This window comes from Diadema antillarum, unplaced genomic scaffold, assembly GCF_040938485.1.
Source record: "Diadema antillarum isolate AM-2024a unplaced genomic scaffold, OU_Dant_1.0 seq00001529_RagTag, whole genome shotgun sequence".
Lineage (NCBI taxonomy): Eukaryota > Metazoa > Echinodermata > Echinoidea > Diadematoida > Diadematidae > Diadema > Diadema antillarum.
Window position 1 is genome coordinate 575,204 of NW_027272261.1, and position 25,324 is coordinate 600,527.

The 25,324-nt window shown below is 39.7% G+C and overlaps 1 protein-coding gene across 1 annotated transcript in view; it reads left to right on the forward strand.

The window, feature by feature from the left end:
* Positions 1 to 3,347: 3,347 nt before the first annotated feature.
* LOC139710413 (uncharacterized) overlaps positions 3,348 to 25,324 on the forward strand; it is a 64,852-nt gene continuing 42,875 nt past the window's right edge. The window contains exon 1 of the mRNA XM_071622330.1: positions 3,348 to 3,571. The gene's annotated coding sequence lies outside the window, so the exon portion shown is untranslated. The remainder of the gene's footprint in view (positions 3,572 to 25,324) is intronic.

A 25,324-nucleotide genomic window follows, 5' to 3' on the forward strand; every position in this document is an offset into this window, starting at 1 on the left:
TTATTGTCTGCAGCCATCTCTCGTCCCCTCGCCCACTTGAGACAGGTAGGGTCTTTTGGGTCGCTGGCATCAGCTGCGCTTCCCATCACAGCGACCGCACTGTGCGGTCCCTCCCCCAGCCAGACGGGGTTAAGACACGATGTCAAGTACATCTGTCTCCGCCTCAACATTAGCCCACTATGCGATCACCGTTTGAAATTAAAAAGAAAGCGATAATAAAGAGAAAGCGGAAAGAGGAAAAAACCGCATAACATGCACAACATGGCTTAAAGGGACACCATTGGCGGATACTTGTATCTGGATCTGGGAAAATATGACCACAATATGTGCAGTATTGTCTGTCTGCATATCAATCTTGGTTATGTATTAGGTCTTGTCCATGGCGACAATTTCGCACGACCTATCTTCAGGCTGTACATCACCAACATGGACAGTGAAAATTGGGTGTGATGGAGGGCGCATGTACTTTCACACTGGCAAGGAATATGTACACACGTAAGCGGTAAGAATTATAAATTTATATCATCACATTTCTCGGGCAATGTTTGCCCTCTTGTCTACTGCACAAAATTCAAATGTATCTATTATGATTGCTGCCACTGTTTATGTAATGCATCATATCTTTCAACAGGGAGGTGCTAGAGAAGGAGAGACAACTCCTGCTCTCCTTTGAAGTCATGGGTGGCACCGCCGAGAAGTTATGCGTTCAACTACAGGTGTTACCCATGTGCTTTGACAAAAGAGAGCATCAATAATCGGGACTAGCGCTCTCACATCTAGAAATACTTGCCCCTACTGCAATTCGCTCTCTCTTTCAATGTGACGGCAACAATGAATTTGTGTACCTTGAATTGGAGCAGCGAATCAAAATGCAGTGTAAAACTGACAATTTCAACAGAAAATAGTTGAAAAGCACGCTGGAACACGCTTTAGCGGAGTACTTTATTTAAAAGATCAAAATATACCAGATTAAAAGATAGAAAACTAATATGCGGAAATATGCGCATAATAGAAAAATAGTAGGTTTTTAAGAGGGCCTAATTTTCATTTCATTTTGATTTGCGCAATACGAAGAAACTAGAAATGCATATTTATAACATTGAATTCTTTCCTAAACTATTTAAAATCAATTCGAGTATTTCATTTAAAATTTTACGGGGAAATAAAGCTTGTAATTCAACGAAAGGTGAAATGCGTTTTTCGTCCCCGAACTTCGTGTTGCAATTAGAGCGGTGCCGAGCATGACTTCAAAGCGTAGTGGAATGCTAGACATCCCATTGTAACGCTTTGAACCCAAACATGTGTTTGCATGAATTACGAAGAGTTGCCACTCCATCTCTGTAACACCTCCCTGCGTTCAAGACATTGACGCCAATTTGCCGTGCGGTTTCTTTGGTGCATCGAGGAAGAACCATGAAGCTCCAGGGAAGAATCGAGTATGCTTGCGTTCAAATACAGTCAAACCTAGGCGGCCACCCAGTGTAGACGTAAAATGGCCGTTACAAACAGGTGGCCGCTATAGACAGGGTCGTGATGACTTTTCTCTCGGGGAAAACTGTTTCTACAATGTAGTAGCCGTATACGGCAGGTGGCCGCTAAGGCAGGTTCGACTGTACATGAATCCTATGTATTCTCAGATGACAGATCCCCATTCCTTGAAGTAAGATTGAACTTGCATGGGTTCTGTCTGCAAAATGTCACTTAACCCTTTTCAATCTCATTTCCCCACCATCCCATCGCCGTTCTCTCTCCCTCCGCCTCCTCCTCCCTCCTCCCCCTCCTCCTCCTCCCCCAGCTCCTCCTCCAGAGTCCCCCTCTCCTTTTTGGTAGATCGACAGAGTAATGGGGGGGGGGGGGCAATTGGGGGTGCACAGAGAGAAAGAGAAAAAATGTGTGTAAGTGTGAGTGTCCGTGCGTGCGCGTCACGAAGTTTGTATTTCTTTGTGAAAAGTAGTCACTGAAAACGACCGAAAGTACTTGCCCTCGTGAAAAATGCACCCCCAATCTTTTATTTTTCTAGTCTTATTTCGACGTCGATCCTCCCCAGAGTGATGATAAATGGGGCGCGTGGAAGAATTATCGAGGTGTGGGTAAACAGGAACCGTAAAATGGATTATAGGCCCTACTTTCATTTCCGCACTCTTGCGCATACCCAATTAAGAGTTTTGACTGACAGCCTAAATTGACCACACGCCCGACCTGCAATGACCCTTCATGACCCGGAGGTGACTTTACAGGGGTCAAGCTTCTTCCATCATATTTCATAGAATCTCGGTTTGGGACGAGAAATGCTCCTTACCCTCAAGGGGGTGATAATTGTGTTTATCGTGTACTGCATGTATGTTATCAGGAAAATGACGTTACACGTTCACGGATTTAACGAGCTGCATTGACCGAATAAATGGAAGAAGAAATATGGTATGTTTCTATACAGTGAAACGTACTAGTATATGATACTTTTTGTGAAAATATGATACTATTTTTCCGAAATGGTGATTGTCTGATTTTGTGATGTAGAATTTTAATTGGCTGGGTGTAAATGATTAATTTGGAATTTGAACAAAGAGAGATACAACTATATCTCTGTATATTAGATATATTAAATCGTGTATTATTAACCAGAGTTGTGATTGGCCAAATTGATAGACTATGTGACATTTATTGATTTCTTTATCATTTCGTTTGGCATGTCTTTGACATTACGTAATGCAAACGGACATTGTAAAATCGGTGTAATTAATCAATAACCCAAATGCGATTTTGAAGTATCTGATTTAGACATACAATTTATTTTCTGTAACAGTGTGCTCTGTCACGCACTATTCTAGCCAATATAAACTCCAAACGCATAATTAGATATAGTGCAAATCTATTCCACCTTGGTCTTCGGCCTTGGTGAAATAAAACTGCACTTCGTCTATTGACATTATGCATTTGTCGCGCATTATTTTGATCAAGTCGTTGACACAGAAAGGGTTAATTAGATTAATTAGCCTCTTTCCCCTCCAGTCAACTGTTATTCACCAAATACATGTACATCCGTTTTTCTATGACAGAATAAAATCGAGTAGCTATAGGTAGCGAGCACAAGTAACGCTTACATCGTACCTAAAGCCGCTATATGGGAGGAGGGAGAATCGGTTTTCGAGTTTGTGGAAGAAAACCGATTCACAGGTTTACCGCTATCTGCCTGCAGAGGTCGTGCTTCAAATTGGCATAGAGAAACTTGAGAAGGAACCAGGGGGGAAAGGCCGGTCTTTCCCCTGAGCCTTACACCTTTCATTAGCGCTCGCTCACTTGTGGTGGGAGCATACCAGTCGGAGCACCAACCTCCACAGTTTCAAAGACAAAGCATTGCTCACAGCTGAGTGAATAATCAACAGAGGAGAGAGCTGGGCCTCTTATTTGGAATTTTAATTCTGGAATATATGTATTTTTTTCTTTCTTTCTGAACAATTACGGCGTGCCTGGCAGAGAGAAGTGAGGTACGTTGTCGCTGCATCAGAAACTTGACGATCCCACCGACTTGCTCGTTCCCCGTTGTTCTTTCTGTTGTGTGGCTTCTTTTGAGGTAAGTCAAAACACACATTACATCCCAAATTTGTAGCTGAAAGCATCACTCACGAGTTAATAAATTTAACTTTTTTCCATTCCTAAATTATTTTCTCTAACAACAAACAAAATAGCACACTGTATAGCTACAACATCGGTTATATATGCTGTACATAAAAGAGCGAAAGCTCGTTGATAGGAGAAGGTACCAGAAAGTGAACCATTTCTTGATCTCTGCTTATAGATAATGAATTATTAATTGATCTGGATATAACAATAAGATCATGAAGTCATTGGAGGATAGTAAGTGATGCAGTAAGTCATCAAGCGCGGCTACAAAATTATATCATCTGTCTTTGCTACGTTGCTGTGACGTCACTCGCGTAATTAACGTGAGGGCTACTACGATAAAAAAATAATAATTTTCACCCGATTCGAAAAACTAGACTGCAAAGCTCAGTCAGCGTATAGTACTTTGACATTTTCCTCCCCCCCCCCCAACATGTCCGATTACAATTAGATTATTACTTTCATTGATAACCACTGTCTTTTACTTCACAGTACAGATGCAGCGTTAACTCTTTGAGCACGAGGTCATTCAACAGTGAAATCGAATAACGGGCAGTTAGGCATTAATTTTGCGATGCGTGCTTTATGATCACCTTAAGTGCAACATTTTCGGCCATTATGACACGATTTCTTCATTACAAGCACGTGTATTTATAATCCGCTAGTTTTATCTCTTCCTTCCGACAGCCCCCCCCCCCCCTTGCAGGTCCCAAAAGTTGACATCATAGTTTGATTCGTCAAATTCACACTACTTTCATCGACGTACATCCAGCTTTCTATTTCATGTCATAGATATATTTCACCGTTTTATCAAAGCACCTTTCACTGCCCTCATGTGCACTGGCGGGTGTGTATATGAGTTGACAATTATGTTTGTGCGTGTATTATATATATATATATATATATATATATATATATATACACACATATATATATATATATATATATGTATATATATATATATATATATATATATGTGTGTGTGTGTGTGTGTGTGTGTGTGCGTCTGTGTGCGTGTGTGTGTGTGTGTGTGAAGGAAAAGAGGAGGACAAAACACTGGCCTTTGGTATCTCTCGTTTTTCCCTTGTTGTAACACCAAGCCAACCATTTGTTGGGGTAGCATTGGACGTTCGGCAAAGTCGACCCCTCGAACTTTAACAAGTGATGGTCCAGTAAATTTGGGTTACTGTTTTACTTACCGAAACTCGTAAATTTATTGTAGTGTAGATTAGTTCAGTGTCATATATTTTCCGCCTTAATTGGCAAACATTGCACAAACTATACAAATAATCTATTAGAGATAGATATACAGCAAATTTTCCTCAAAATAAGATCAAAGAATCCGGAACAAATAGAAAAGATATGGAAAAGTTAAGTTTCAACTTTGTTTCCACAAAAGATGTCAGTCACAATCTTAGATTGTTGACGTCATCGTCCTGTAGTTAAAAGATGTTACAGGGCATAATGTTCAGAGGCCGTTGTCCAAGTCAAGCTATTTGCTAATTGATAACGGTCTCCCCCACCTGTATATACTAAAGATTTACCATGAAATTTATGTATCATTTCACATGATTATATATTTGTAATGTGAACTCTTGTTTATATTTTCATGACTTGTGCATTAATGATATGTTTGATATTGTTATATTTATTCTGTTTTATGTACAAGTGGAGAAATAAAACTAACTGAAATTGAAACGAATTCTATATAGATTGTACTTACAGTTTAAGCAGTATAATCTGTGTTCAATATCATACCTTGCACTATACGAGCATCATCATCTCTGAACAACTCCAATAATCTAAAGCGGAGGATTGAATTTCTTCTTAAATTTTTGAATGAACTTCAAGTTTGGAAGCCCATAGTTAAGATTTCAAAGCAAGCCAGTGGGAGGCTTGACTTATAATGTTACGGAGTGACATCGTAAATTTGTCCAAGTTGCTTATAAAGCGTGATTGTGACATAGATCATTGTTCACAGAAGAAAGTGAAACTTTAACATCGTGTAACTTCTTCCTTATTGTCCAAATTTAACGAAACATCAGTTTGGCTCGTGTTTTTCCTTATTTTTTTTTTTCTTCATCGATGAATATCAGCTTGGCTGTTGGAGTATAGATTTCGGTTAAGATGCTGTAATGCTCAGTCATATTTAATATACGACTGACAAACATTGATGTACGCAAAGAGACTTCACCTCCGACAAGTAAGCCCGTTCTTTTCTTATCTCCGGAGGTCTAATGGGGAAAAAAAAGATAAAAAACAAACCAATAACTTTGGAGGACCACTGACGTATAACAAGATACCTCCCGAGGACTAGATGTTCTCCTGAAAATTCACTACACAATGATTCCCGTCATAAAGTCTCCATGAATCTGCTATCATACTTGTGGAATGAATTTCTTTTCTTGAGGAGAAGCAAAATGTCAGACGTAATGAATATAGGGCGAAAATTGTCTGTCATGTCCAGCCGGCCTCGCGGGAGAAGAATGAGGTCATCGCGCCGACTAATATTTGTTTTACTCCGGGGAAGAAGGATAAGTTTTATGATCTTGTTCTGATATCCGATAAGTGTTCTCCCTCCATCACCCTGTATTGTCAAGTTATCCAAACAGTTATGACGAGAAACGGACGGGTGAAGAAAAACAATGAATTGACCTTCTTAACTATCTGTCGGTCAAAGGGACCAAAATTTCTAGAATGGTTGTTAATATTGGCAATGAAACAGATGGGACCAGGAGGGGGGGGGGGCAGTGGGAAGAGGCTTGAGCAGAGAGGATAATGATAGTAGTGATTCTTAAAGGAGAAATTCAAAAACAACAGAGATGATTACAAAGCCTCCTTTTCTATCATCTTCCTAGAATTAGAAATAAACGTGGAATAGGAAGGTTCTAAGCGGAAGTGAATAAGATGGAGAGGGGGCAGGGGGTTCATAGCAAGTTGATTATGAAGATTAATTTTGTATGTTTGTATATGATGGATAGGCCTATCGAATGAGAATAAGACTGTCATTTGGAGGCGAAATGTCTGACATAATGACTCTTTGTTAATACCCCTTCCACTCCAGCTCCCCCATTAAACAAACAAACAAACAAACAAACAAACAAACAAATGGGGGGGGGGAGGGGCTCGATCCCCTCGAAACTTGGGAGGAGACCTTGACTGACAAAATTCCCCATCACAATGCTATCGCCAACATTGCGTGCACTATGTTTGTATGTTTCAAGGCCATTCCTTTTTTTTTTCTACACACCATCTTGAGGGAGTGTTATCAAATTTCTATTGTCCACATTGTGATGCTTGAACATTCATGGTTCAGATCTTTAGAATACACTTGCCGTGAATACAAGGTAAGCAAAGACCCGTCAGTTATTATTTTTTGAGAGACAGAGAGATAGCTAGAGAATGCCAGGAAAACCCAGTGAGGTGCCAGTTAAAAACAAAACCAAAAAAGAAAAAAAAGAAAAAAGAGAGACTACAGCGAACTTAGCGTGAGAGGAAACTGAGTGACAGACAATGATTAGTAATTGATGATTGCTAAATTTTGCGTGACGGGGCCATGGACGAAAACAGCAGCATGTTGTTTGTTATTGTCAAAGTAACTCGTAACTTTCATTTCCACCAGCTCAAATTGTGAAAACAGTCGCTTGTATATAAAGGGAATATGCTGCAGAGCGTGTAGTTAAAGTTTCAGGTTCTTGATTTAATATAAAAAAATGAACTGAACTAAACTGAATGAACTGAATACGCATCTTGGCAGACATTCTGAAGGACACATAATATAGATAATAATAAATACATGCACATGCTACAAACAAACATCCGAAAAGAGAGTACCTCCGATCCGATGGGTTGCGACCTACCTGTAATGAGGCATACTCAGAGGTTTCTGCGCACTCTCCCTGGCTTATTCAATTTCTCACACAGACTCACGACGGAAGACTTAACATGTTTTGACAGGAAATTCCTCTTTAGAAGTTCTAATGTACCTTAATTGAGTCAAATCATGGCAGCAATTAGCAACAGGTTTGCCCAGCTGGAGGGGGTTACAAAATATCATGTTGTTTAGAGACCCGTCAACGTACTATATACGATAAACTGACAGACTGTTTTTGCACCCGCCTTGTTTTCGTCTCACGATAGATTGGGCTACGCGCATTTCCTGTATTAAAATAGCAAACTTTTGCCAGGCAAATTGTGTGAGTAGGAGTTCTTGACAGGTGGCGGCGGAGGTATGACAGAGTGATTACTGGAGTTCTTACTGGAAAAAAGAAACAAAGAAAGAGAAAAAGAAAGGAATGAGATACAAAGACGATGAGAAAGGAGTTTTCTTTAAGTAAATCGAATTTGTGAATATAACGGTAAACTTGTCAGGCATTAGGCCTATACATTATCAAATATCTCTATCGACGCTGCACAAGTGTTAACTATAACGGTTTCAGAATAAATCACTAATAGATGCAATCAAGCACGGATGTTTCCACCTCCCTGAATCAAGACTTCGATAAGCACAGACCCTAAATCTCGTCAATAATACGATTGCAATGTCCGCATCTTATTGGTACTTGCCACGACTTGACTATGTGGTATCTTCATCTCACAGCTATATATTGATAATACTTCTCTAATGTACAGATATTGTTTAGTCTCTTGGTTTTTTACACTTGGTATCCTAAGCATTAAAGATCAATCGACACTACCCACCGATATAAAGTAAATCGTTCTCAGTTTTCCTCTCTAAAGTAAGCGACATATCATCAAATGCTCCCTTACTTCCTTCCAGAGTCGAACTACACCTTGACATTTAAAGAGAGCGTGGTATAGGCGCATTTACAGCCATCAAGGCACCAAACATATGAGAAAAACTGAGATACATAGCTAGCCGTCATGAGCAGCGCATGAGAGATCTTATAATCGGAAGAAATCAGGAGGTTAATGGGACTGGGAGAGACTTACCCTATTATACTGCTCGCTAGCTCTGCACGGTATAAAAAAGTAAATGACAAATAACCCAGCTTGTTCATTCTTCTGAACTTGGTATAATTGTTACAATGATACAGATCGAATTTACCATCTTACTTACACAGAGAGAAAGAACAAATGAAACACCTGCGAGGTCAGTTTAGGAGTAACATGATTTGAAAAGACGTACTGATGATGGGGAGTATTTAACACAAAACATTGGAAGTAAGGGGGAGAGGGGATGCTTGGAGGGAGGGAAAGAGAGGAGGATGGGAGAGAATGCATGGTATGAAAAGGATATGACAAAGAGATAAGTAACCTAATATAAGAGTTTCCTTGTATCTTTGCTCTGTTTCATGCAAATAGACGCATATTCAAAAGAGGTATAAGCCAACAAGAAAGAGGGGAGGGGCAACGCTACAACTACTCCACCTTAGGGATATTGGCACAAAGGCTGCTTAGAAATAATAAATGACAATAGAACTCAAAGCGAAGTACACACACGAACACACAAACTCGGGTGGGGGGGGGGTCATATAGGATCGCAGAAAAAAGGGTAGGATTATAGTGACAGCGCCATGACGGCTAAATTTACCAGGAAGAAGGAATTTCTGGTATTACACTGGAAGAACGTGAAAAACAAATTTAATCGGTGAAGATAGGTCTTTTTAGATTTAAAAAAAGAACTAACGAGTACAGTAGTAGTGATAAAATCTTCCATGACGCATTAATCGCTAGACAAGTATGCAAATGTGCGTGCAAAACTTCTGACAACGAAGATGAAAGACGAATACAAAAGTATATCGCATTCAAAGTCTGTCTTGTATGCATTCTATGCCTTGTAATCAACGTGTCTGATGATGATAATTAGGATTAAGTAGGGTTTACATGCAAGAATGCAAAATGATAATAATAATAATAACGTGATGAAGACTGTAAAAATGTGGCAATGTTAAATATCACAATCACAAACCAGTTCTATCCTGATAGTGAAACGCTAAACAGAAACAGCACAACCTTTCAACAATTTGTTTTGTCCCTTCATTTCTAAGTTACCATTTCAAATGCTACATTTTTTTCTTTCCTCTATTGTGTCGATACTCGCGAAGAGTTTATCGAACTTTTCACCCACTGAAAGAGAACACTGGTCGTAAACCGACACGCCAAATTAAACTCGTACGTCTCCTCGTTCCCTTGTGTATTATTTACTGCCAATTTACGTCTTAACCTTTCCTCCTTTTTCAGTCTACACTGATCCATTAGTCTGTATTCAATCGTTTGGAAGAGTACAGCCATGGCAATCACAATAACTGTCTATTCTGGTGGCCCTGCGAGATATAACCGAAAAAAAAAATATATATATATCTGTAGACACTGATATGTTCTGTTTTTGACTTGCACAGAGTGAAGAGAAGACGGATTACTGGGGATTATTCTCTTATAAGGAAAGCCAATTTGTTGGATTGTCCCTGACCTCACACGTGAGGGTTTTGACTGCTCTTCTACTTCATCACGAACGGGCGAATAATGGAGGCATCTGAATATTATGAAGAGTGGTTTGTGATTGTAGTCGGCGAATGATGGAAGGGAATCGTACAAAATAACGAGAGAAAGAGATGGACTGGCAGGGGGGGGGGGGGGGAGAAGAGGTGTAATAAATACATTTGTAGACATTGTAATGGTGATATGTCTGTGAAATAAATCGTGGGAATAAAGATTGCAATTTGTCACGCAAGTATAAATCATCAACAAAAGAACACCAGCAGAACAGCATCGGGGAAGCAACAAATCTGCCGAAGGCATTGTTGTGTCTGGAGTAACCAAGGTGAAAAGCATGTTGTATTTTAACATGAGGAATGAGGGAAATAGGGGAAATATCGAAAGAGGGGGTGGGGGAAGAGCGCCAGCCTGACAGAAATGGGTTTATAATGGAGAAAAGAGATGCCAAGTAGAAGAGCAAGGAACCAAACGTCAAGGGAGTAAGGAGCGTACGTGGTTAATGCGGGGTCGTGTTTGTGGTAATCTTCTAGTTGACTCTGATAAATACAGTAAAATAAAAAAGGAACAGAATCTTTAGAGCTTTTGATATTTTTACCTTAAATCGAACATGAAATTGTAAAAGAAAGTGATATATTGAACAAATATTCAAATGTCAAAATATTCCGTCAGAACAGGATGCAGTTGCTCAATTTTCGACTATACGAAACCACCTATTTTTTTTTTTTTCATTTTTTTTTTTTTTGGTGAGACGATGATCCATCGCCTCACTTATTATACGTGCACATTAACTTGGTTGCGGTCAGTATAATGTCTCTCCAGGAAACATGTCAAAGTTTAGAACAAGATCCTATAACTTTGAAACATCTTTGAAACATCTTTGAAACACTGAGTCGACTTCGATTTCAGTAATCAAGGCAGTCTCCCAATTACTGCTGAGAGTGATTTTCGCGCTTCAAGCCTTATCATAACACGCACCCAAAGGTGAAAAACAAAAACACTCAATTTCACGAAAACATTTCAATGGAACTACGACTTGTTTTCGTGGTTCTCGGTGAATCCTTAGATTCGAACCAGTTTTCTTCGAAAGGCAGACGTCATAAAGGAACCGTTGAACCTATCCGCGTCATCCCGACGTCTTCTCCAGGCTCTTAGGCGGAATTTCAAACAACATGGGTGTCGTAACCCCAGGGCTTCCTGAGTTAAAACCCGTGACGGAAGCGGATCTGAAGTACTTATCTATACCACAGCCCGTAACGCAGCGCCGCAGTGCCGACGCCAAGAGAAAGGGACTTCACCCCGATACAGGATACAATTACGTAAGACAGACAATCAGATGAGAGTTCAGATGATGTCTTACAGACAATGGAAGCTCAGCGCTCAGGGCCGATCTCGGGAAGCTTGTAGTATCAATGACAAGAGGAGGTCGTGGGAAGTCCACCGTCCTACTTTGAGCTTCAATTGCCGTGAATCATGTCTTTTGAAGACAGCTGTTTACAGGAAAATTCAAGGGGATGATCGCTTTGAAGAGATTCATCGCCAGCTTACATATTTTTGTGTCCTGTTTTTGTCCGTATAAAGTCACATCACACGGTCTGTTGGCGTCTAGATTATCCATGGCTCTTGGACGAAGTTTCAGCATGATTATTGCTATATAAGAAATGCTTTATAATCAAAATCATTTCATAGTTATATCAATGAGGTGAAGGAGAGGGGAAGGTTAAAATTCATATCGTTTTCTTCAGATTTTTAATGTCTTTATGTGCGTGTTTTCTAAATTTTACTTTTCCATCGTTGATACACCACATACCAAGTTCCTCAATCTCCGCATCCACTTTTCCAGACAGCTTTATGAATTAGTGACGTTACAAAAGGACATATTTCTCAGTCATGGCACGTCTATGGCTATGGAAACAGCAATGACGAATGTGTGCTTTGTGAAACGTCCTGTCAGACAAACAGACCTCATGAATGGCCTTATACCGAAGAAAAATGGCACAATCTTTTCTGTCGCAGCACGTTGCTCCATGCTCAAGACAAAAACATTCACAGCGCACTATGATGTTTGCTCCTCAAGTTTTCAAAGACAGAAAGGGAAGGGGGGGGGATAAAGAGAGAAAATGAAGGAGGGGAGAGAGCGATAGATGGAGTGGTGAAGGGTAAACCACAGGGCCAAGTTCACTAGGCTGTTGGTGCTCCATGAAACCAATTTTTCATTTTGAGAACCGTGTTGGCCTTACGACGAAATCCCATAAACGGTTTCGGGGCAACCACTGCTATATCTCCTTTAATGTTTCGCAAAGTTCCACGGAAGACATCAAAAAAGGTTTGGTTTTCACAAAATCTCTTTGAGTCAGAGCATATGGGGAGTACTCTTTGAGAGTACACACCATGCCCTTTTGACCGTTTTTATAGTTGCGTGCTCCAATATCACGCACTTCTGCTCTTTCAATATCTGCATTCCAAAGCATAATAAGAACAATTTAAACAATGATGTACTTGTTTCCTTTATAGTACCCGGACTTTAATGTTAATAAATACTCAGACATGAAGGCATGCATTATCACCTCGGTTTGCTACGACGGAAACCTGCCACGCCATTTTCATTCATGACAGCTATAGTGACATATTTCGGCGAGTGCCTGCAGTCTAGAAAGTGACAACAAATTGTACGTATACACGCATTTGATACTCGTTCAAACTTGATCAAACTTGTCAAGATTATGGTGAACGGACAAAGTCAGCTGCCAGTACCTCTGAACACTACCTGACATAACGCGGTTCCGATATATAGTTGCTAACACGGAGAATGAGTTCTCCTGGAGACTGTTTTGATGTGTTCCTCTACTTACGTCTGTTCAACGGTCCAAACAGAGTATGATTTGATGATGCGTTGTGGTGACAATATCTAAAATGTTAGTTGCATTGCACGGGCATTTCACTTTCTTCAGTTATACTTGTCACCATCTCCTGACTTTCTCTCTGTTGTCCCATGTTCAATCTTCTCACTCTTCTTCGTCTTCATCCTTTTGTTTGCTTCCTTCACTTCTTGATCCTGGTCATCATTACCATTGCTATTCCAGTCATCATCATCCTTATCATTATTGGTCAACATCATCATTATATTCCTTCTACTGCTTCTCTATCTTCATTTCGATCCTCCTCCTCCTCCTCCTCCTCCTCAGCATCATCACCATCACCGTCATTATTATCATCACCACCATCATTATCATCACCACCACCACCATCATCATCATCAACATCATCAACAACAACAACAACAACAACAACAACAACAACAACAACAATAACATTATCGTAATCAAATTGTTGTTTCATTAGCAATAACCATATCCTATATAATCTGCTATTCTTCCGCTACCCCCCCCCCCCCCCCCCCCATGGTCATCAGACCATACTGTTACGTCATTCCTTCCCATAAAATTGCTATTCAAAACAGCACACGCATTTGGTCCCTGTGGACACATTGGTAGATGGCTCGAGCTCACCCATTCTTATCTCATCTCTTCAATCTGTTCACATCAGCCGTAGAAGAGCCAATCATAGGCGGAGCTGTGTGCAGGCTGTGGAGTGCAGAAATAAAGAAGAACACGTCAGAATGAAGGCATTGTGTATAAGGTTGATCAGCTCAAGAAGTCGTGTACTGAATCTAATAGGATCATAAAGGAGATATTTTGGTCATGACACACGTCACTACAAAATGAAAACGAAACGTAATGGGAAATGAAAACGCCAGACGGATCCCGTTGCCCATAATTACAGCGGTATTATGACGTCATCATATTAGATAATCATTTGCGCTTTTCACCTTGCACTTCAAAGGAGAACAGATCCAAAGCTAAACGATTATGTCGAAGAAAAATGACTGACATCTTAATGATTCAACATAAAGCACATTTCTCTACCATTCTACTGTCTGAATATTTATCGAAGATCCTTCATGTTTCTGCGGGATTCTTTTTCACATTCTCGTGAACGAATTTGAAAGTAAAGCATTCTACAGTTTCTTAAATTGATTTATTGTCTGAACAAGATTGATTGAAAAGACCGCAGCTGGGCCGAGAGAAAAGCAATTTCCTGTGGTTTTATGTTTTAAATGACAATTGTGTGATCTCAGCAGCTGAGTCCTTTAGAGACATACAACCGCATATAGACAGCAGGTGATCTTCATGACCTAAACTTGATGAGGTCGAATCACGGGTGATGTCTTTTGACAAATCAGTTTCACAAAATTGGTGACCCCCTTTGTCGCAGACGGGAGAGGTTTTGACGACAGATAGCAAGCACTCTGGGAGAGAGTAATTCCGAATTATTTTGGTATTCGAGATAGGGAATAAATGGGAATTGCGAGCACCAACTATATCGTGCAGAATTGGCGCGAAAAACATAATTCCGTGGGTCCTGGAAGTCAAACATGTACCAGCAACTATGTCTTCGCCTTAACTTGAAGTGTCATTGGGTTTCTCTTGTTGTCTATAATTCCATTGAAGTTTGCCTGAAAACGGTCAGGTAAAAAAAACATGCGTGATCTGCCTGCGAAGTGGATCGCGCCGAACTCTGCCTCACTTGTAGGTGCTCAAGTTGTTTTACAACCTCGCTCTTTGTGGGAATCTCTCTATTTTCATGTTAATGTCCTGGTATGTTTTACCCTGTCGTGACATGCATGCTTACCGAATGAGTCACCTCATGACTTTTAAACGAGAATGAGCCTCATACACTTCGAGAACACTGCCTTCAGTGTGGTCCCTGTTTTGTTACACATACACTCTTCTCTTTGTTCGGAGCCGGCGCTCAACACGAGATCAATTCACTAAAAGCACGCTCATTTTAGGTGAATTCAACTTAAAAGCACTGCAAATTAACCAAGAGCAGTAGTCGTCATTTTCGTTTTTAACAGTATGTGGCATGTGACACCAATCATGGTTGTATTATTTCGTTTTTCTGAGCGCTCATTGTGTTTAAGAAGACGGCGTTCAGGCTACTTTTGCTTTTATCTCTCACAAGAGGAGGATAAAGGAGGTACAAGTTGGTCCTCTCAGTAATCTAAAGAGGTCCTTATTCTAGGGACGCATTGTTCGTGTAAGTCGTCTGTTTCGCTTGAAGAGCAAATTTGTTTTCTGCTTTCCACTCTTTCTTTGCCGCATCTGCACCGCCTGGCGTCAAAGTAAGCTGGCCCTTCCAGGCTGGTTGTACGTTGTTCACCATCGTTCCCATATTGCAACTTATCCATTTCACTTTGATATTCCATTATCCACGTGGGAGAAACTAGATCCATTTCAGCCACCTTATCAACAGAGAAATTGTAGAATCAAAGCGAAACAGTCCCATGTTTGATGTCTTAGAAGGATAATCTGAAACTGCGAGGGGAAAAAAGCAACAAAAACAGTTACAGCGTTGAAGAAGGCGGTTGAATTTTGAAGAAGCCTTTAGCCTGCAGTACAGACTATAGCGTTATATATATCTCTTCAGCTCAACAGTTCCTCCTTCTTGGAGACTGAGATGATAGTTCATTGTGCTTCCACAAAAGGCCTACCTGCTTATGCCATGGCGCCTCGAACTTTTTGGCCCATCATCGCCATTGTTCTCTGTTTAGAGATGGAGGCAGAGGGTGCTCTGATGGTGATTGAGAGGGGTTGGGATATCGGTAAGAGACCTGCCCAGTCTCAATCAAGGTTTTACCAATTAGGTTTAGTGAAAGAAGATTGGTCTCATTGCAGTGGAAGCACACTATGCCGATGGCGTCAACATTCAGGAGCCAAATAGACCTTTGGGGAGGCAAAGTATCAATGAGATTGGATCCTCGTGGTGTTTAGTTTGTGCAGGTGTTGCCGTAAGATACCTCTCCAACAATATACATCCACAACAACGACAATAAAGACAGAACAAGATCTAGGGGACAGTTAATATTTATTCAATATGAGGTAGCTTATTGGTTATCATGATGAGCCCAGTATGAAAATTACAGCAGTGCTTAAAGATCGCGCGCTTTTATTCCATGATGTCCATTCTATTCTATATCGCGAAGCCTTCCAAACTTCTCTCTCTTTTAATACCTATACATACTAGTAGGCCAGCATGCATGGGAAAAGGACTCTGCTGAATATAATTAAGAATATGTCACATGGTGTAGCTACTTCTCGTCATTCATTAAGAAAGAAAGGACCAGAGTGATGGAAGAATGAGCGCAGGAATGAATGAAGATGTGTGCATGAATACCAGTAGGTCCCACGTGTGTGTCCTTCCGGTAGCGCAGTGAACAAATTTTTGCAGAACGATTAAGGAGCGAGGGAGAAAAAAAGGAGGAAAAGAATACTACAAGTATTTCTTTTCAAATAAACGACTCAGCACAACTGAGCTCTTGTGCAAACACGGTGTCGCCACTATGCTTGCTCTGTACCCTCTTTCATCAGTAGGAGAAAAGAAAGAGAGATGGGTCTTGTAAAGGGGGGCATCTCGAGAATTCTTTAAATTCAATAAATTCTAGCGAGACGAATCAATCGTCTTCTTGTTTTGACTCCTTCAGGAAAACGGCAGTCCTCTCGTTTATTAAGAAAACAAAGCAAGGAACAGTCTGAAGAGACCATTTTTTTTTCGGCGGATAGAAAAGTTTGAAAAACCTTAAAAGTGTGACAAGATTTCAATCAAGGAGCATAATTTGCATGGTGGTTCATGAGAGGTTTACCAGGCTACAACCCGAGTATCTATTTCGATTTGTCAGAAAATGACAGTACGTGTTCATTCTATTAAGCTCTAGGTAATTTGACAATGGAAACTGAAAGGAATGATCACCCATACTCCTCCGCTCACACTACTTACCAAGTCTGGGTATGCGCGGTAGTCACCAGAGGCATGTTGACTTCTACAAAGGTTGATATACATCTTCCTTCGAGTTAGTGAAAGTAGAAAATTTGAGAGATTAGAGCGAAGTGAAACAAAGCGCATAGACTCAACATGAAGAGACTGAGTAGTGTTGGCAGGACAGTTCATGGCAGTATATCACTCTTTTTTTTCTAAAGAGCTGTCTTGTCACAATTTCAAACTTGAACTTGTGCAACAAGATTGATTAAGTGACATCATTGACGGTTAATGTTCGTTATTCTGAAGGTTCGTTAATCCGAAAACGATAAGATGTTCGTTATTCCGAAACATACAAATTCCATATGTCTCGATGTTCGCTATTCCGAAAACGAAATAGGGTTCGTTAATCCGAACATTTGTTGCGTGTATGTTCATTCATCCGAAGATGAAATAAGGTTCGCTATACCGAAGCTTTGTTAATCTGAATATGAAAAAACAAAAGGTTTGTTGCTCCAAAAACGAAAAGAAGATGCGTACACTAACTAACCTACATGATACGGAATAACGAACCATATTTCGTTTTCGGAATAACGAGCCTTCGGAATAACGACCCTTATTTCAATACGCTTTATAGGATGTGGACGTGACCTTTGTAAGATCACAATTTAAGTCCGATATTGACCCCACCTCAACAACAACAACAACAACAACAACAACAACAACAGCAAATGGGAAGAGAAAATTCTTTTCTCGGAGCAAAGAAGACAGCCACTCTGAATACAGCAGCGGTCACGAGCGTCACAGTTACATGTGTCCCGTCATGTCTTGGTGATGGTTAGTCAGAAACCTTGACAAAGCGATGGACAGAGCATCTGACGAAAAAAATGATGAAAGACGAACAAACCAGCAATAGGAAATGATTGATGAGACAGGTTGCACCCTCATGAAGATCAGCGATGCGCCTCAAAGTCTGAATCAAGGTGGCGTCAGAGAAGAGAGATTGGAATAGACACTGTCAACAGCAGACAAACATGATGTAAGCGAGCAACGAAAATAAGTTCTTCGCAACACCTCCAACCACAAAATTAACCACGGTCTCTACCACTGCAACCTCCGTTATATAACTTTTCCAACACCGACAACAATAAACGCTGTCAACAGCAGACATACATGTACGCGAGCGACGAAAATTAGTTTTTTTTTCACACCTCAGACCACAAAATTAACCACGATCTATATACCACTGCAACCACCGTTATAACTTTGGCAACAATGACATCATTAACGACACCAGTGTCTAAATTTTCTCGAGTACACATAGAATAGATGGAGCGATAGAATAGCAAAAAAAAAAAAAGACTTCAACGCGAATGGACAGAAAATGATAAGTAACTAATTATATTTCGCGGGTATGGAGGGCAGGGTCCAAATTAAGTTTGAATTGGAATCAGTTTGAACAAAGTTCTCGTATAGGGTACCTACATAATCCCCTGGTTTACTAATGAATTCAAATCTACTTTTTCTTCATTTCCAGAGGATTTTGCAAACAATATGATCCCAAAACTGGTGTGCTACTGAGGGACATTTGTCGCTCTCTGACATGCTCTTTTGTTGAAATGGTTAAGTCCTGTGGAAATCTTAGCCATATCAAGTGTAATGTTAAGTAATGTAATTTCGGTCCTTATGATCAATGAAGGTTTTTATTTTGTTTTAAATGAACAATTACAATTAAAGGTACCGAGGCAAAATTAAAAAGACAGTCATTTCTTATCATATTAGTCTTTTTTATTATTATGAAAGCCGCGCAATTAATCTTATCTATATTACAGCAAGACCTATTGTCGAACGGGGCAGAATTTGACAAATTATACATGCAACTTCGGAGTTGCACGCGACGTTGTTTGACTGCTTGGGGAAAAGTTGCGGTCTCCTGTCAAAGATGGTAATGTTTTGATTTCCCACGGAATTATGACAGTAAAAACTTGAAACGAAGTAACGTTGTCGTAAGTTTCCTGGATAAGTCATCGTTTGAAGCCACGATGAGCAAATTTGAATTCCCATCTTGACTATAGGTTTAGCTCCAGAGGGGTAGTATCGTGGGCTTGATGACAAAAGAGAGGTGCGCTCTTCCACCTCCCTGATGAGACTATTGGGACGAGACCTGTCTGTCTCCACCAATGTAGATATTTTGACATCTCTGAATTGGGGTTAGGGGGTTAACCGTTCTTCTGTTTGATCCGCCATGAATTGTTTAGTCAGTCGTGATTGAAACGGGGGTAACTTCTATATAATTTGTGAATTGTAGAGACGTGTTAAAGGTCTGCTCCGTTCCCCGTGTAATAAGGGACATGAAAGTTGTGAGATGGCTTAATTTGTCAATCGTTCCTGTAATAAATGAGGTTGATAGATAGTGACTCTAATGTCAGTATGGATTTGAAAATATGAAATATGAAATCAAATGAAAATGAAAATTGAAAGGTGTTTAAGAAAAAGCAATATAGACCCGAAATGAGGTCAAGTACAATTCTATGACTACTTCCTTTTTAATACTCCCTGTAAACAGCTAAACTCAAGATATAGTACGAGTTAACAAAATGTTTGATGAGTTGTTGTACGTCTGTGCATGTGCCAGCGTCTTGTCTCTGTTACAATATACTTTCCCAAGTCTGCTCGAACACCAAATAAATCACGCTGAAGATTGATTGGTATCGACGCTATCAGTCGTAAGATTAAAAAAAAGAAAGTAAAATGCGATACATGTATATACTTAACGAGGCAAACTAATAACAAGGGAGTGTTACGAATAACTTAGATTAAACAAAACTCGTCAGTAAGTCCGCTATTAAAGAACAGCTAATGGTTCGGATCATACACCATCCTGGTTTTTCACTTGATAATTCAATTCCACATAGTTTAAGTCATATTTAGTGAGTACTCAATTTAGTGATAAATAGCAAAAAAAAGAAAAAGAAAAAAAAAGAAAGATATGAAACTAGCCGCGCGAATGGAAAACGTACAAAAGTAATCGCAATACTTCGATATCATATAGAGGAAAGAAATAAATATCAGGTGAAATCATTTTACATCTTTCGAAAACTGTATAATACCTTTAAAACAGCAAATATAACTGTCTGCTTATGAGCGTCAGGAACGGAGTAAACTCGCCTTGTACGAGAGTGATTTCCGATATTGACCCAGTTTCATTCCATCAATATTTGCCAACGGGAAGTGGGTATTGTTGGGGATCTTGTTGTGCAAGTATGATGGATCTTATATGCCAGAAAAATGTTGAGTAGCATTATGATAATCCTTAAATGTGATAGGCTGGTACATGTATATATTAATACACCGAATCAAAGATTCCCAGGTTAATATGTTATCTATTTAGGTTTATGGGAAATGTAATATGAATTTGCGATGTTTACGTTGGTTCTTAAAGAATTTCAAGGCTGCTATATTAAATGCTAATGTATAAGGTCGACCGCTTTCCCCTTTTAAAGGTATCTATGTGTGTAAAGGTAGGGTGGGAGCTGCGGTAACGGTAATAGAGCAGCAACGTCGAGAAAAGATCAAGCTTTCGGGTCAGCACTTCTCTAAAGTATATCCTTTCTATTACTGTCGTGTGTGTGTGTGTGTGGGGGGGGGGAGTTATTGGATTGATACACGACTGGAAACTATGTATGGACCAATCCGCTCTCTTCAAGTAGTCAGTGGACTGTTTGCAGGAAATACCTACACCATATCTAAGTGTATTCATACTACTGCGGGAGAGGGGCTCTCCCTGAATGCACATTTTGAGGGGCTGGAAAGAAGGAATAGCAAAAGATAACTGGCTGGTTAGCTAGCTTAGGAAACAGGGTGCATGGAGAACTGACGAAAAACAAAGGTTGAGAAAGGTATTAGGGGACGCAAGTCATGCGGGATGAAATCTTTAGCAGTTACGACTTTACTACACAGTAGCTCTACCAAGTCACCTCTCTCTTGCGCCTTTTAGCTAGATCTTAGAACCTGTTCATCGTGTTCTGTGAAACATTATTTGCATCGTTGAGTCATTACGGCATACTACACATGCTTGGTAAACCGAATGCAGACGATATGCGTATTTACTCTCTATTCTCTATGTAAACATTACCTACTTTAATAACAATAAGTGATGTCTTTTGTCTCCTTTTTTTTAGCACTAATGCTTCCCCGCATATATGCAATATCCATTATACATCTTACGGCAGTACATGTGTTTTGGGAGCACCTCTGAAATTATAATATTTTTCGAGACCTTCCATCGTTATAAAATCGAATGAAAGTTGTGATACAAAAGCACAAACTAAAACAGAAATTTCGACGGAATAAAGAGGAAAGCAGCACTTTATATTGCATATTATCATATTCTGTTGTATCGACGCGATAATTTGAGAGCATGTCATCTTTGATTTTCATCTGATGAATTTGAGGGGGGGGGGGGTGGCAAAATCAGCAATAGGTGGTCATTGGTTGCACATTTACAGTATGATAGTACCAGTTCAATAGCTGATTTCATTTCAATGGAATAACTTTTAGTATTATGTCTGAAATGGTAATAAATCATAAAATTGAATAAAATGTGATAGGCTAGAAGGCACGATTTAGACAGAAGGAAATCGGGGTTGGACTCACGATGGGATGAAAGATGGAGAGAGGGACGATGTCGTGATCGACAGCGTCGTGTATAAGTCTAAACTTTTTATATGTTTGGATGTTGCAGAGCCTTCTGCATATATGGCAAAGCAAGGCAAGCGTCAAGTTTTGATCAGGAAATGTGTGAAACGGGGATTTCCTGTGGATGCCAAGGATTAAGTTGAAATATAATGATAAACATATAAAAGAGGATGTAGAAAGGAAGATAAGTGCTTGAAGGGCGGAAGTATATATCTCGCGATATAACGTTTGTCACCACATTATAGACAAACGTCTGTGACTCACGGTCAATCAATTGGGGTGCAAGAGAATCAAAAGAGTGAATCTAAATTATTGTCACTTTGTAATCATGTCACCGAACTTAGAGAATTTGGATTTACACTTGAAGAGGGTCGGTGTACTTTTGACTAGGAACCAATACCTAAAAAAAATGTCAAAGTCATTGGTGGCTGTTAAGCAGCTCCAAAAGTCAGCTCATAATTTTCATAAGAAATCTCTAAGTGTATCATACAGATAAATTTATCGTTAAGTTCGACACTGGCTTTCTGAAGGAATTTCAAGACTGAAGAGGTAAACTGAGGGTTGAATAGAGCTGGAGGACTGATGATGAAATAACGAAAGTTTGACAGTTTCTCTCAATTGAAGAGAAGGCACTGTTGTCAATGTCCTCATTTCATATTGACAAGGTTCAAACTATAGATGAATCCGACTTCAGAGCACTTAAATAATGACGGTCATATGCTGGGAGTTTCCAAAGATCGAAAACTTTTAGTGGGTTATGCAATGAGCCAGTTGCGAGGCTATAACAGTGCATAAAAATTATCTTTTGTTAGGCGTACTAGAAGCCCCCAGTTAGAAGTTTCTATAAAAAAAAAACCCACAGTACCCAAACTGAATTGGTCTATGTGTTCCCAGAAATTAACACAGACTATCTTTTTACAACATTTTTTTTTCTTTACGTCTGCCGAATGACGTGGTAGGGGATTAGCAAGGCTTATACATAGAAAAAAAGCACGGTCAAACTTCTCAACAGCGTTCCACTGTCAGGACCATGCCCGAGTCATTTTATCATATAAGGGGACTCACCTGCCAGTGCCTGCGAATCCCAGACAGCACGTGGAGTTTGGAGGCCACTTTTACCCTTTGACTCACGAATGGGAAGTCATTCTTGTTTACATCACCTGCGCTATCAGTTTATTGTAATACCTGAAATATTGGGAAAGATGTCGCAGTAATCAGTGACAGATTTTACAGAATTACCCGTCAGCCGGTGACAGACTTCCCGCCATCATTCTGTGCCACAGGTGTCGTCTGCGTTACACAGGTGTGTAAATAATTATTGTCACGCCATACATGCGTGCTGTTGTGCTTGTGCTTTGACTTATTATGTCTTGTCTTTCATCCTGGCCTTTTCCGTGTTTTTTTTTAATGATTCGATTTGATTTGATTTATTTCTGCTTAATTCCGTTACATCAGATATGACTGTGAACAAGTCATTTATGACAAACATTATATCGACACATAGTTTTTAGTACAAAACAAAACAAATACAAACAGCTTAGGGAACTTAAACAGAAGGGTCTCCAAAATAAGCCGAGGCTTGACGGTATGGAGACCCTATACTTAGCTACTCTGGATAGAATAAGGGATAGAGAGAGAGAGGGAAGGGTAGGGGGAAAAGGGAAAATTAACTCCAACTACTTTACAATAATAGTAATGATAATAAATGAGTCTGCTATTAAAGTTAACACGTTCAGTTGCCTTTGCCGTAGTAATGACCGAATATGCACTATGAAAATAGTAATGAATGAATACAAAGCATTCTACATGAGGTTATCTGACATGAAATAAATTATATCGTGGTTAAATGTGCACAGTAATGATAAGGCACATGGTATACATACATACATATTACATGCTCATATACATAATATACATAAATTTATGTACCTATCCTATACATACAAAGTACGAGTTTTTTCTTCATAACGACCTTGATCCATGTAGATAAACACTTCGTGCATTGAAAAATCAGACCGTTCAGGATGACAGAACAAATCGAGATAGTTCTCCATTGTGTCTTTGTTGTGTGTGTGTGTGTGCAAGTGTAGCATCGTACAAATGAGTGACTTTAGTCACAATCATTATGCACATTCTTTGGGGGTGATGATGCCATCAAGTCATAAAATGTAGAATTGACTTGTATTCAGATCTTCATTGAAAGTCCTTTTTTTAAAGTTACACACAAGAAGTAAGTTTGGGCGTGTATTTCATCATAAACGTTTATATTTATGTGCACTTTGATTTTTGAGCTATTTGGATGTATGTTGTTTTTATCTATTTGATGTAGAATTGTCACAATCTGGCCTTTGGCTGCGACGGCATTATTATCAGTAAGCCATTTCAATCAAAAGCCTTCACATCAAAGTACTAGACAATATTTGTTTGTTTGCTGCTTTTTTTTTGGGGGGGGGGGGGGTCCAGTGCGTAAGTTATAAACAAACAAAAAAATCATGATCTTCCTTATGAACAACCTACAGGAGATTTTTTTTTGAGCTACCGATTAATCCACTTTCGTTTGTTTTTGTGACCAATATCAATTTTGACCAATACCACTATATTATTTCATGCATCATTTCAATGACTCTTTCAGTTTGCTGTTCATTTGATTTTACTTTATTGGTTAAGTCAAACCGAATTTAGAATGTCGTGTGCCTTCAAAGTATAAACGCTGTGTGCAACAGCAAAGACGCCAGGGACCACCCGGAACACCCGCATTCACCACGCGCGACGACGAAGGGCGTTGCGGGAATGAGTGACGATCCCTGCAGGGTGGCGTGCTGCCAAACTTCCACGCCACGCATTTGCCATAAGACTACTAGAGACAAGCCAAATTCCATTTATGACGTTGCTATTCCCTGTATGCCCTTCAAATATATTTGCTGTTGTCATTCTTAACTCCTTCAGTCACTGTTGATAGGGTTAAAGTGGGCACAATTTCCTGACAAGATTAGCTGCTGTCATGCGCGAATGAACACTGATGTGACTGAAGCACATTCCCACTTGCACTCCCAACGTCGTGACCATCCAACCCCTCTATATTCATGCCAGGTATATAATCATAATTATAGAAGAACTGGAAAGAATTTGATAATCTATTCTGTTCCATGGATGCATGTCATTTCATTACCTAGTGTGGGGTGAGTAAACGGTCGCACATGATAGTTCACGAATGTCTTTGAAATGGACCATCTATCGCTTTTCGTGTTGTAGAGAACATAGTTTAAACGTAGTGTATGCGAATTTCATGCCCTTCAACCTTACAACGTTTAATTGAATTTCCTTCAAGAACAAAGCTAAATATTTGCACATTACCCAAAATTTGCATCAGTTAACCCTGATTATCACAGTTGAATGCGCTGCAAACATTATGATGTCAATGGTATTATGGAGATGTGGACATGAGAAGGCTAATGGTACTCGACGCTAAAGGTTCTTGTCTCTTTTGCAACCATGAAAATTGGATTCCTTTTATAAGCTGGCATATTGTCCAGGTAGTTCATTCAGACTTTTCTTTAAATTGATAGAACTTGAAACTTCTTTATGATGGAGGGGGAAGCAATACATGAATGCCTACTATACATTTCCAGTGAATATATTCGGACCCCGAAAATTTTCCAACCGCTTTTTTTCAGTACAATAGGGAAGCGTATTCTCAAGTGACATGTGATAAGTTTTTCATTTCTTTATCTGC